The sequence below is a fragment of the Pipistrellus kuhlii genome, unplaced genomic scaffold (assembly GCF_014108245.1).
Source record: "Pipistrellus kuhlii isolate mPipKuh1 unplaced genomic scaffold, mPipKuh1.p scaffold_m20_p_14, whole genome shotgun sequence".
NCBI classification, from domain to species: domain Eukaryota; kingdom Metazoa; phylum Chordata; class Mammalia; order Chiroptera; family Vespertilionidae; genus Pipistrellus; species Pipistrellus kuhlii.
Window position 1 is genome coordinate 31,830,753 of NW_023425449.1, and position 12,303 is coordinate 31,843,055.

Sequence of the window (12,303 nt, forward strand, 5' to 3'; positions counted from 1 at the left end):
AATAGAAAACATGTTTGTAAATTTTCATGCTATCCTTTTAATTTCTGTTGAAGATTAAAGGATTAAATATTTAGTAGACCATTTCCTGGTGGAAAAGCATTGATGTGTACAGTGGTGTCCCTAGGAGGTTCAGTGGGTTGAGGGTAAAATTGTTTTATTATGTACCATTAAGCATGTTCAAAATGGTTAAAGTTCTCATGAGAAATTAACGCACCCAGCAGACACCAACTGGCTGGTCTGCCCATGCCAGTCTCCATGGGAAAATGGGCCAGACATTCAGAGAACCTGAGGCATCTTTGCCACCTGCATCAGAGCCCTGACACTGGTGGCTGGAAGGCAACCTGGTTTAGTTATTATCCTCAATAGATAGCATTAAGCCAGCAGAAATGTTTGACAACTATGTCTAAATTATACTCTCCTGTGCCAAGTCAGAGTTCTTGATTGATTTTTCTCTGATTATTAAGAAACTTGAGGCCCATTGCACGAAGATTCATGCAATAGGCCTTCTTTCTCCTGGCTGCCAGCACCGGTTTTCCTACAGCATCCCTGACCCAGGCCTTTGCTCTGGCTGCCGCCTTCTATCTTCATTCCGGCCCGAGTGCTGATCCTGTGGTTCCCTCCTCCCCCTCCCTCCCCCTCATAGCAGGTGTCCTACCCCGCCTGGCTGCTCTGTGCCTGCATGCATGCATGCTGCCCAGAGGCCTGGAGCAACTAGGGGGTGAGGCTGCCTCCATCTTTATTGGATTAATTTGAATACTCACTCCTGATTGGCTGGTGGGCATTGTGAAGTGATGGTCAATTTGCATGTTTCTCTTTTATTAGTGTAGATTAGGGGTGTCGAACTCAATCAGAGAAGGGGCCAAAATCTAAAATCCAGCCTAAATCGCGGGCCGAATGGTTTACTGAACAGTCATAAACTGTCATTGTGATGGAAACGCAGTGGAGTGCAGTGATGACAGCGCGGTGTGGGCCACATTGCAAGGCCTGGTGGGACAGATTTGGCCCGCGGGCCTTGTGTTTGACACATGTGCTGTAGATAGTAGCATGTAGTGTCTAACATAATTTCTAACCAAGAAACTCAGGAGCAAGGGCATTTTTATTCTCTACCTTCACCATCCTCTAACTATTTTATTCTCTTTTTTCTACCCCAGACTTTCCTTTTTATTCATTCCCTCTGGACAGGAGCCATCATCCCCATTAGCCTTGTTCTTTCCTGCCTTACATAAATGTACTTTATCGTTACCAAACTCTTTCATTTTAATACATCCTGGTTATTAGCCAAAAGCACCACTACATGGTGACCTGTTAGCTAAAATGTAATGTCAGTGTGAACATTATTCCTTATATGAAAGTACCGTATTTTTCGGACCATAACACGCTCCGGACCATAAGACGCACCAGTTTTTAGAGAAGGGAAATGAAGAAAAAAAGATTCTGAAACAAATAGTGTCCTAAAATATTTTATGTGCATTAAAACCCAACATCATAGTCATAAATACATGTAATCAACCCTGTAAAGTAAACAGCAGCATTTAGAACATTTTAGAGCCGGGCAAGCACACAGAGACCACACAGAGCCGGGCAAGTAAAAAAACTTTTTTTTTAAAGTATATGTGTAGGCTATATTTGGACCATAAGATGCAGGGACTTTTTCCCTCCACTTCTGGAGGAAAAAAAGTGCGTCTTATGGTCCAAAAAATACGGTACTCCTTTCAATTACAGGGTTCTAGATTATTTTTAAGTATCATTTTTATTATAAAGTAAACAGTAAAATAAAACAGAAAAATCAAAAGGAAAAAAGTTGTACATTAGTTACTGAGGTCATTTATCATTTTTGTCATGTGTCAGCTTCACATTGAAACATTCTAGAGTTTATGTTTCGGGGTATCTAAATGTAAATTCATCATCCTTACAGAAAGAAGACAAGAAAATTACTCAAAGCATGTATTCTCTTAAAGTGTGCCTTTGTGGATATGGATTGGCACATTTTCTTTAAAAGCAAGTTTTTAAAGGGCCAAACTATGTTTGATATAAATAGGAAAATGATAGATATTTTATTTGTGTTCACAAGGTATGCTACCCAAATACCAATCTCAGAGTCATATTTTGAACAATTTTTTTCAACTAAAAAAAATGTCTGGTTGGAAGTCTTGGCAATTCCCAGGATAGTATCTCTGTGAAATGTGTTATTGCTCTGTATTCTGAAGTGGGGCTGGATGTCATGAATATATTCTCCTGGCATGAGGTAGATGTGAAGGATGGTGTGGGCTCACTGCCACTTCACGTTTTTAAGTACAGCTAGGAGTGTGAGGACATAAAGAACCTCAGCCTTCATACCTCATCTCCAGTCCTAGCCCCTGTCTCCATCCCCATGTCCTTCTTCCCTCAGTGCCTTCAGCTCATAAAATACTGTTTCTCATTCCTTGTTTAGATAACAAATAGTGTACCCAAGCTTGAAATGGAAAATTTTGGTTGTTCTATTGATGAAGAGCTGTGGAAACTACCTTAACTCAACATGAGTATGAACTTAATAAATCTGGGAGAGAAAAAAGTCAGAGAGACAGAGAGAGAGAGACCATTAAATTAGAATATAAATAATTTCTTATCCTTCAATTGTTTTTCTTAGTAAATCTGTGGCTTTAGAGTTATTAAATGCTAGAGGCCTGGTGCACTCGGAGGAGACCCTCAGCCCAGCCTGCATCCTCTCAGGGGATGTCCAGCTGCCAGCTTAGGCCTGCTCCCTGGCATCCTGGGAGCCTTTGGGGGATGTTCAACTGATGGCTTAGGCCTGCGCCCCACAGGGAGCACTGCCTAAAAGCCATCAGTCAGACATCCTTAATGCTGTCAAAGAGATAGGAGAGGCTCCTGCCAGCCAGCCTGGCTTGTGGCTGAGCAGAGCTTCCCCTGTGGGAGCGCACTGACCACCAGGGGGCAGCTCCTGAATTGAGTGTCTGCCCCCTGGTGGTCGATGCACCTCAGAGTGACCCGTGGTACCACTTTTAGGGTCAATTTGCATATCACCTTTTTATTATATAGGATGGGGTTTCTTTCTTAAATTAACTCGAAACATTCCAGATGCATATTTATCTCCTCTATAGCAGTTTTACATTTATTTTCTAGTTTGTCTTTCAGACGGATTCTATGTTTCTATACCTTAAGATGCATCCATATTTCTGTCGCTCTAAGAAAAACTGTAAACTAAACGTGTACATCTAATTTCTTTCTGTTTTCAGAGTTGTAAATTTTGTGTTATATAAGAAGTGATTCTTTAATAGCAGGAGAAATTAAATTTACAAAGAATTTGAATCAATTTGTAATGGCTGAAAATTTTCTATACTTCTTTTCTATATGTGAAATATATAAAGGCTCTAATATTTACAATGTGTAAGTTATACTTAAGTGCCAAATCCTCATACAATATAATAGTAAAGGTATTCCTGGATACTTTCATGTACTCCCCAATCCTGTATTCCCACCAAGTACCCGGAGACAGCACTTCACATTGAGGGCCTTCTGGGAGATAAGATTGTTAACTTCTAAGAAATTTTGCCTTATGGGTTATGATAAACATCAAACAACACTTTTACTAACAATTTGTAGCAATATGTGGGAAAAACAATGTAGGAAATGTATAAGGTGCTATGCATGTGCATAAGAAGGGAATCTGTCTTAATTGGAGGCAGGATAGAGAGATGGTTGCAGGTTAGAGGAGTGAATTATTTGAGGAAGTATGATCTTTGTGCAGCGATCTTCTGAAAGAGGAGTTGAAGCTATAGTGTTTAGGAGAGAGGGAAGAGGACATAAAAGTGTGGGGCAGAGGGTGTGTTTTAGCAGAGACAATAGCATGTGTGAAAATCCTACAGGGGGCGGATAATAGAGTGGTATGAGGTTGGAATTCAAAAGGAAGAGGGACATGAAACAGGTGTACGCATAGAGTCAGCATGTCCACCTGTGCCTCCTATGCTGTCAGCTCTTCTTCAGCTTGTTTGAACCCAGCTGTCCTTCAGGGCATGCTTCAGGTCCGTTTCTGTTTGGTGAGAAAGTAATTATTTAAGACCCATCTCACATTTATCTTTCTGCAGGAAGCCTTCAGTTATTATAGTCTCAGCTGGAATTAATCACTTTCTTCTTTAAAACTTAATAACCTCTTGAATGTCATTTGTTTTGGTCTGTCTTGTGAGTTATTTATCTGCCTTGCTCAATGCATAGGAGGGCAGCTAGGTCCTGGGCACCTCTGTGCTTGGTATGTAGGAAGTACCATAAAAGTAGTTGAAGTGAATTGGAGATCAGATTAATTTTAGTGTAATAGCCTTTTTTTGTGCTATTATTATTTTATTGAACTTATTCTAGCATCCAGTCTGCTTCTTATATACAGAACATTCTAGGCCATTTGAAGGGCACAGATGCTGGCTCTGTTGGAGGCTGCTCTCAAGAAAACTCATCAGCATAGCCAAGGCTCATAAATTTTACATGAGACAAGAGCAGGTAAACTTGAAATTATAGTGACACTCTTAAGAACAACCTATCTTTTCCTTATTTGGAAAACACTATAATTCTATTAAAGGTTGCCACCACTACTTTCTGAGAATATGACCTAGCAGCATTTACATATATACATGTAGCCTTATTTCATTTATCTGCACTCTGCTTATGCTTATCTGCATGCACACTAATTCATTTGCCCTTGAGAAGTTGTAATTATATGTAATATTTATTTAACTTCTACATTAAAGGAATTTTTAATACAATCTTTAGATAAAAGCAGCAAATGAGATTTGAATTACTTAACCCGGTGTTTTCACATCCTATGATAAGTCTTTTATTGTGATAATATTTATTAAGGATGAATAGATACCCTGGCTGACAAGCAGAAGCAGATAAAATCATCTTCAAAAAGAAACCTTTGAATTACTTCTGTCTCTAAGCTAAGAAAAGCTGTTGTTTTCACCAAAGCAAAGGGAAGATCAAAGGACTTTGTGTCCAGAATTTCCTTTGGGATAACGGAGAGCTGAAAATATTAGAGATAAAATAAGACTAACCTGAAGATTCAGTTAAGGAAATGTACTCTGTGAGGAAAAATTGTTAGGGCTTACAGCAGCAGGAATTCTTTTTATTTGTAACTTTGCTGTTTTTTTTTTAGCCCATCACAAGGACAATCAGTCTTTAAAAAATGTATTCAGGGCATTCTGGTCAAGTTCTTTGAGTGTAATTTTTTTCCCTGTTGCTTTTGTTTAATTTCTTTTGCTGACATTTCAAACTTCTGTTTGGTGGGTGGACCACAGAAGGTGAATGAATAATTATACATTATTCTCTCAAAGCTTTGCTCCTGTATCAATCAGGAAATTTAGGTCACGCCCAGAACTTCTGATTCAAAATACGTAATTGTAACTTAGAAGAAATTAATATGGACTTACTAAAAATCATGATTTGTGGGGAAAATAGAGTGTTATGTTTTGAATATTAGCTCTCTAGTTACATGAACCTTACAACTTCATTGGTAGACAAAGTTCTGTTTTATATAGCTCCAAGTTTGTGAGATTCTGTCAGTCATTCAAGAAGAAAATGAAATATCTTTGCTTGGGTTTTCTTTTTAAAATTTAGCCAGACTGACTCTAATTTCAGTTGCTTTGGCCAATTCCCACCCATCTTCCCGGCAAACCTCAAAATCCATCCTCCATGAGGTCTTCCTTCTTCAAATGTTAGTCTTCTCTTTATTTTCCTTTCTATGCTTACATTATAGACTTCATCACATCATTCTTTATATTCATTTTATGAATATCTGGTTTTCCTTTTTGATTTGTCTTTTTCTTTTTTATTTACCCATTGTTGATAAGGTATCTACTAACAGATGATTAATGAATGTTTGTATATATATAAATACCCAAAAGTTGGGGCAACTAGATGAGAATAGAAATGGTGATGGATTCCTGAGTAACATGGTGACTTTCACATGTTAGTTAAATAGTATTCATGGAGAATACCCTGTTTCCCTGAAAATAAGACATCCTCCAAAAATAAGACCTACTTACAGATTTCCTTCTGAGTGAAATATAAGGCATCCCCCCGAAAATAAGCTCCTACCCCCAAGGCTAAACATGAGATATTTGGTCCAATGATTCTGAAAGAAATGGAGTCACAAGAAATTCACCAGGAAATTCAGGAATTGGATTGTTATGATGATGTTCCAGAAGATGATGACATGATTGTCATTGAATAAATGAGTAAATTCTTGATACTGTAGGATTCACAGTTTGTCTGGTTTGTGTTGACCACTACCGTACTACTGTACCGTATACAGGTAATAAGTTTCCTTTATTTTCATTTAACAATAAATGTGTACTGTATTCTTCTTCATGGAAAAATAAGACATCCCCTGAAAATAAGACCTAGCGCATCTTTGGGAGCAAAAATTAATATAAGACACTCTTATTTTCGGGGAAACAGGGTAGTATGGACTTTAATGTCTTCCTTTTAGAAATAATCTTTATGTTTCAACAATATTTATTGTGTAATTTAAAATATATATTTTTTATTGATTTCAAAGAGGAAGAAAGAAGGAGAGACAGAAACATCAATAATGCTTACTTCCTGAAAGCCCTCTAGTGGGGATTGATCCTGCAACTCGGGCATGTGCCCTGACCAGGAATTAAACCATGACCTCCTGGTTCATAGGTCTATGATCAACCATTGAGCCATGCCAGCCCAGCTATTGTGTAATTTATGCAAGTACAGAACTGTGTACAGCATTGGGATGCAGAGAAGAATCAGACAGTATGCCCTTGAAAATCTTAAAGGAAAGGGAGAGGAGATGCAGTACATGGGTTAAACACTATGGTAGAGGCAACAGGATGCCAGTGAGTGCAGAAGAGACTTAGGAAAGACCCAGGAGTTTAGCCTGGGCAGTTCTGACAGATGACTGCTAGTAGGCTAGTTGAAGGAAGGGAGGAGGCCTCTTCAGGGGGAGGGAACAATATGAGCAAAGACATTGCAGAACCATGATGGGTAGGAAGGGTAGAAAGGAAGCAGGAGGGGTGGGCAGGAGCAGCCCAAGGGGACCTTGGGACACCAGTTGAGGAATTTAGCCTTATGCCTGTAAGAGAGGTGATTGGCTTATGAGTTTTAAGTTGTACAAGGGGTCATGCATTTTAAATTGAGCATCCTGGTGGTACCACTGAGGACAAATAAGGATGAAACTAAGAGCAGAGTCAGAGAGACTAGTTAGGAAGTTAGTGAAGCAAATGGAAATGGAGAGAAAAGTATCAATTTTAAAAATATTTAGGAAGTATAAAAAAAAGTCTTGAGAGAATACATAGTGTACTGAGAGGGAGACAGATTCTCAGCACACTATGGATTGGGCGCTTCCATTATTATCTGATAAAATGACAAAACCAGAGGAGAAGTTCCTTGGGGATTGGAAGTGTCGGGATACTGCATTGAATTGAATTTGAGATATGGTACTGCTATCTAAGGCTCTATCCAGTAGGCTGGGTTCACTAACAGGGAGGTAGTAGTTAAAATCAAAATAATGCCTGAGAGTTCCCAGATGATAGCACCTCACACACAGAAAGGTTCGGTGAATTGCTCAAAGGCAGGCAGCTGGCTCCATGGGAGTGGAGACTCACACTAGATATTTTCAGCTCTGAAGCATATGCTTTTATATTAATACTCCATTTCTTCTCCCAACAAGTGAACGATCACAGGATTAATGTGCATGGCTTGGGGAAGTGATTTAATGCTGTTGTAATCGTTTTTCCGACGTATAAGACGACCCCCTAATTTTACAGTTAAAACATAGGTTTAGGCCTATATTCGCTGTATAAGACTACCCCCCACTTCAAAGTAAAGACTTACTTTGCCGTCAAGATCTGCAGGTAATTTTTGTGCAATTTTGGTCTTTTGCCCCCGATTTTCAGTTGACTTTTTTTTGTTTCAAAAGTCGTCTTATACGCCGGAAAATATGGTAAGTACAACACAAATATGTGAAATCTTTGGGGGCGAGGGGGAGACGAGAATTTCCAAGTGTTTTAAAAGGCAAAGAAGCAACCTGATTTGTTTTTTGTTTGTTTTTTTATGAAAAGATTTTGTTTCATAGCTGTATAACTAGAAAAGATGAAAGAGACCAAAGTGGAAGAAAAAGGCAAAAGAGACTGAAATCATTGTAATCATATTACTAATTAATTGAAAGCATCTCTAGGGTCTGTGAATCAATCTCACTGATGTATTTTTATCCTCACAATGAATGTGCCTCATAGACGATTCCACATTCTCAGGAAGGGGAATTCATCTGCATATGTTTTAAAGGCCATCAAAATGCATTATCAGCCATGTTTCTTGCCTCAAATTTCAATCAAGTGTTGGAATATATACTATGTAATCCTATATGATAAAAGGCTAATATGCAAATTGACCAAACAGCAGAACGACTGGTCACTGTGACACACACTGACCACCAGGGGACTGGGTGTCTGCCCCCTGGTGGTCAGTGTGCTCCAACCAGGGATACGCTGCTCAGCCAGAAGCAAGGCCTATGACTGGCGAGTGCAACGGTGGTGGCTGGAGCCTCTCCTGCTTCTACCTACTAGCTGTATGACTTTTGGAAAGTTCTTAATATCTCTGAGCCTTGATGTCCTTACTTATCCATTGGAGCTAGCATTGCTTTTGAGGTTGTTATGAGTAGTAGCCAAGAGGAGGTTTGTGCAGATCTCCATGTTCTCCAAATGTAAATAGTAGCAAAGGCTTGTTTCAGAAGGTGGGTCCTATGGGTTTCCTGCAGAGAAGCTCATTGGAGAATAAAGTTATTATGAAGGGCTTCTCCAAGGATCTCAGTGCCAGGCCAGCTGACCTCACCTTCCAGTGGGGAAACCATAGAGGGCACTTGCATGAAACAACTATGCAGATGGAACTGGAAGAGCACCGAGATACTCAGGAAAATAACCCAGATTTCATACCAGAAAGCTGTAAGAGGATAGAAGTGACTGGAGAACTCTCCAGAAGGAGGGACAGCCTAGCTGTGCTTCCAGTCCTGCGTGTGGTGTAACGGGAAATGAGGTTGCCCAAATCTGTGATGAACAAGGTTGCAGGACTCTTCTCCAGTAAGGGCCCAGGAAGCAGGGGCTTTTCATGCCAGGTGTAATTCAAACGGGAAGTATCAGGCTCAGCTCTGCTCCGCTCCGCTGAATCTGAATACTACCAGATTCTCACAGCAGTGAGTACGGAATCATCATGAGTCACTTTTGCTATTCTCCAACCAAAAAGAAAAGTTGAGTGATACTGTGATTCTCCATATTCACTGTCTACATATACTTGAACAAGCACTGTATACACTAATGTTTAAAGTTTTCAGTGTGAGAAATAAGCTAGTTTCTTTCTGAGGGCCTACTCTGGGTTGGCATGGCAGCATGGCTTACAGGAGAAAATATAACTCTAAACTCTTTCCACATTGGTCTTACCCTCAGAGTATAGGAAATCCAGTTTCTCAGAGGTATGTTAACAGGAAGAAAGATAAGACTTAAAAGCAATTTCTTTTTTTTTTTTTTACTTTATACTTTGTCTTTACTGCACATTTAAAAGAAAAAATTCATCAGTGATTATCAACAAGGAACATCTATGGAAAGAATACAAAATTATCCCAAGATTCCTTTCTACTAGAAAACTTGCCCAAAGTACTTTCCTAATACCCACAAATGCATTTTCTAAATATTGCCCCATCAGTTTACACATATTATCTTGTTCTGGTTAATCTAGTAGCTCCCCTTTGTTCAACTATCTAACATACATGGTCAGAGGTAATATTATTTTCTTTTTCTTATTTATTTTTATTTATTTATTTATTTAAATATATTTTATTGATTTTTTTTGCCCCCCTCCCTCCCCGGAGTTTTGTGTCCATTGGTTGTACTTATATGCATGTATAAAAGTCCTTCGGTTGATCTATTATCTCCCCCAGATCTTCCTCCCCTCCCCGCTGTAATTTGACAGCCTACTTGTTGATATACTGTCTCTATATCTATCTTTTGGTTCATCAGTTTATAATGCTCTTTATTATCCACAAATGAGTGAGGTCATGTGGTGTTTCTCTTTCATTGATTGGCTTATTTCACTCAGCATGATGTTCTCCAATTCCATCCAGGTTGCTGCAAATGATGAGAATTCCTTCTTTTTTATGGCAGCATAGTATTCCATTGTGTAGATGTACCATAGTTTTTGGATCCAATCATCTGCTGACGGACACTTAGGCTGTTTCCAAATTCTGGCTATTGTAGATTGTGCTGCTATTAACATAGGGGTGCATATATCCTTTCTGATTGGTGTTTCTAGTTTCTTGGGATATATTCCTAGAAGTGGGATTAGTGGGTCAAATGGGAGTTCCATTTTCAGTTTTTTGAGGAAACTCCACACTGTTCTCCACAGTGGTTGCTCCAGTCTGCATTCCCACCAGCAGTGCATGAGGGTTCCTTTTTCTCCACAACCTCGCCAACACTTGTCGTTTGTTGATTTGTTGATGTTGGCCATTCTGACAGGTGTGAGATGGTACCGCATTGTTGTTTTGATTTGCATCTCTTGGACAATTAGTGACTTTGAGCATGTTTTTATGTGCCTTTTGGCCTTCCGTCTTCTTTTGAAAATGTTCTATTTAGGTCCGTTGCCCATTTTTTAATTGGATTATTTATCTTCCTTTTATTTAGTTGTATAAGCTGTTTGTAGATGTTGGAGATTAAACCTTTATCAGTGGTATCATTTGCAAATATGTTCTCCCACACTGTGGGCTTTCTTGTTGTTTTGTTGATGGTTTCTTTTGCTGTAAAAAAGCTTTTTATTTTGATGTAGTCCCATTTGTTTATTTTATCTTTAGCTTCCATTGCCCTAGGGGTAGTATCAGAGAAGAAGTTCTTTTGGCATACGTCTGAGATTTTGCTGCCTGTGGATGCTTCTAGTATTTTTATGGTTTCCCGTCTGATGTTTAAGTCCTGTATCCATTTTGAGTTTATTTTTGTGAATGGTGTAAGTTGGTGATCTAGTTTCATTCTTTTGCATGTATCTGTCCAATTTCCCCAACACCATTTATTGAAGAAACTGTCTTGAATCCATTGTATATTCGTGCCTCCTTTGTCAAATATTAACTGAGCATAGTGATTTGGGTTGATATCTGGGTTCTCGATTCGATTCCATTGATCTATATGTCTGTTCTTGTGCCAGTACCAGGCTGTTTTGAGAACAGTGGCTTTGTAATATAGTTTGAAGTCTGGTATTGAGATCCCTCCAACTTTACTCTTCTTTCTCAGGATTGCTGTGGCTATTCGGGGTCTTTTATTGTTCCAAATGAACTTTTGGAAAGTTCTTTCTAGGTCGGTGAAATATGTCGTTGGTATTTTAATGGGGAGTGCATTGAACCTATAGATTGCTTTAGGAAGTATGGACATTTTGATGATGTTGATCCTACCAATCCATGAACATGGTACGTTCTTCCATCTCCTTACATCTTCCTCTATCTCTTTTTTCAGTGTCGTGTAGTTTTCCGCATATAGGTCCTTTACTTCCTTAGTTAAATTTATTCCTAGGTATCTTAATTTTTTTGGTGCGATGGTAAATGGAATTGCTTTTTTAGTCTCTGTTTCTGCAGTTTCTCTGTTGGTGTATAGAAAAGCCATGGATTTCTTGGCATTAATTTTGTATCCTGCTACATTTAAAAGCAATTTCTTAACAAAACTCCAGTGAAATTTTTATTGTCATCCATAAAGTACAGATAAATGTTACCAATTTTATTTCCTAGTTAATTACGTTAACCATCAATTTTTAAAATTCTGACTGGTCGTTAAAGTGACTGTAGAGTCGATAAGTTTTAAATAAAAACACATGCTTATGTTTGATTCCTGTTTTTATACAGGTTGGGTTTATAGTTGACCCTAATTGTGATGTGGCCCTGCTGTCTGTGACTATTCTGCAACTCACATAGCACAGGGCTTACTGTGCCGGTCTAAGTCCTGCTCAACATGACAAGTGTTTTTGAATGTTTGCAGGATGACACAATATATATTTTTATGAAATTTCTATATTTCTGCTAGCAACTTGTTAAGTCTGCAAACCACATTTTGAGTGGTGCCGAGATAGAGGAATAGGCTGGCATTTAAAATAAACAGTTGCTGGTGAGAGATGTCACTTTGGCCCTTCATGTGTGTGTATATTTTCTAAATGAGGTTGGACATTGTCAAGTGAGCCAAGGGCAGATCCCACTGGAGTGAGAACAAGCTTGTCTTGTGTCTGGGTAAAGAAATGTTATTGGAGAAAACACTGAATAGGGCTGCT

The 12,303-nt window shown here is 38.9% G+C and overlaps 1 protein-coding gene across 1 annotated transcript in view; it reads left to right on the forward strand.

Annotated features, from left to right (window-relative positions):
- The window catches only part of PREX2 (phosphatidylinositol-3,4,5-trisphosphate dependent Rac exchange factor 2), a 208,729-nt gene that overhangs the window by 161,556 nt on the left and 34,870 nt on the right, over positions 1-12,303 (forward strand). The window lies entirely within an intron of this gene.